This window comes from Drosophila yakuba, chromosome 2R (assembly GCF_016746365.2).
Source record: "Drosophila yakuba strain Tai18E2 chromosome 2R, Prin_Dyak_Tai18E2_2.1, whole genome shotgun sequence".
Taxonomy (NCBI): Eukaryota; Metazoa; Arthropoda; class Insecta; order Diptera; family Drosophilidae; genus Drosophila; species Drosophila yakuba.
Window position 1 is genome coordinate 16,071,675 of NC_052528.2, and position 1,957 is coordinate 16,073,631.

General features: G+C 44.3%; 1 long non-coding RNA gene across 1 annotated transcript; it reads right to left on the minus strand.

Annotated features, from left to right (window-relative positions):
* Positions 1-505: 505 nt before the first annotated feature.
* On the minus strand, positions 506-1,066 carry LOC120321108. Its single transcript, XR_005560676.2, has 2 exons — positions 865-1,066; positions 506-807 (listed from the first exon to the last, which is right to left on the minus strand). It is a non-coding gene; the product is annotated as an uncharacterized LOC120321108 (long non-coding RNA).
* Between the last annotated feature and the right edge of the window lie 891 nt (positions 1,067-1,957).

Consider the following 1,957-nt stretch of genomic DNA (forward strand, 5'->3'; position numbering starts at 1 on the left):
GGGTGGCCAAAGTGACGGAGACATCCAGCCATCCAACCATGCACGCCAACACCCATTCACCCATCCATCCTCCTCCTTCTTGGCCTTTTATGTGTGTGCCAAGTTTCTTTTATTTGCCTTTTGGTCGATGGCTTATCCCCGCCACCCTCAGCCTTTTGCTACGTGCCTGTCTTTGAGTTTTCATGGCTCCGGCCCCGCCCACAGCGCCTCCTCCTCCTCCTCCTCCTCCGCCTGCGCCCTCTCATAAATCAGCGTCAAATCGCCGAGGTCCCAGTCCGTAGCCACGGACTCCGTAGTTTCTAATTGTTTTGTTATAGACACACATCCGTGCCGTAGCGTGGCCCATTCGAAAGTAAAATGCAAATGCCTGCAGACCGCAAATGTTGTAAATGCCAGCCGCACCTACCAAACATCCCGCTCTACCCACCAAAAAGCGGTGCACTTGAGTGGGACACACAGGCGATTGCACCTGTGCACCATGGAGAAATGATTAATCCATTTCCTATTTAAGCACCTAAAATATAACATCTTTCTATATTTAAATTCTTAGCGTTTAAATAAATACAAATGGGTTTAATTCCTGCAATCCTTGTGCAGCTAAAAGTTCCCGTAAGTTAGTTTTCATTGAACACGAACTTGTTGCCAATTGTATTGGCAACTAAGCCCACTGTGCTGCGGTCAGGCAACTTTGTGGTGGTCACTTGAGCTCCGAGCTGCCTGACTAGTGTGCCCGGCGTGATAAGGCCAACAGAGCGGTCAAATATGGCGCTAGTATTCCAACCCTCGGCCGAAGGATGTCTGTGTTTGCTGTTCGGAATCGGATTGAGCGTGTGAATGCGGCAAGGTAAGCATATATAAACCTACATGGCCGCACAGGAGTGAGCTGTCCTACTGCCGTTTTTGTTTTGAAAGAATATAGAATTTCGATAGAGAAACCGAGGCCGAAGCTAAATTTTTTAAATTTGTATTTTTTTTACATTGACTGGTTACTCAGTAAAGATGAAAGTCCTGTAGTTCCATTAATTGATTGTCATTCTCTAATCATTGCTAACATTTCCATTTCGGCATTCATCTGTGTCGTAGATATCCCCATTTATTTTACCATCACAGCGGGTTTTCATGCCCGTTTATTTATAACCCATCCATATTGCACTGTAAATCGAACATTTGTCATTTATAATTACTGGCACTAAGCTCTGATTGATCTACTCCTTCTGAAACAGAAGATCTGGATTTATTATCTAGTCGCTGGGGCAGCAAATGCACTCGATGTAAAGAAAGAACAGGCCATTTGCCGCGCCTCGTTGCTAATTTTAATATTATTTTTGGAAATCTCATAAGAGATTTTCCCCTTTCTGCTGCTGCTTTCCCTTCAAGTTTTTTTTTCGCCTAGCCGCTCCTTTGATGCCCCGAACTGTTGATGTCTTTATTGCAGTGGGTATGTCTTGCTGCTGTTCGCATTATAATTTCCATTTCCATTTCATTTTCATTCAGCAGCAGCTCAGCCCGTGGATCTTCATCGGATCGCTGGCATCTTCACGGGGCTTTGGCTGTCTATAATTGGCTTGTCTGGCCCTTCATCTTGTGAAGGGGGAACTCGTGTGCGGGTGCGTACTTTTAATCAAGATCAAGAGTGATAAATTGAAGTCTCCATGGGAATCGAGAATCGAGGGGATTTGGCAGTGATTGAGAAACTGGAAACGGGGCCCTACAACCGAAGTTATTTACTTACCGGAATTTTGATAAAGTTCGACAAGCCAATAAACTTCATATATATTATTTACATATGTCCTATGATCTGATATATCTGTGAGTCCCCTCTTAAAATGCTTTATAGAGCTAGCAGTAAGCAGCAAATCATTGTTTATTGCAGATCGGCTACCGAGGCAAGTGTGCCATTTAAGACAAGAACTTATAAAGCATTTCGCAAGCCGGTGATGCACTGGCCATAATAATG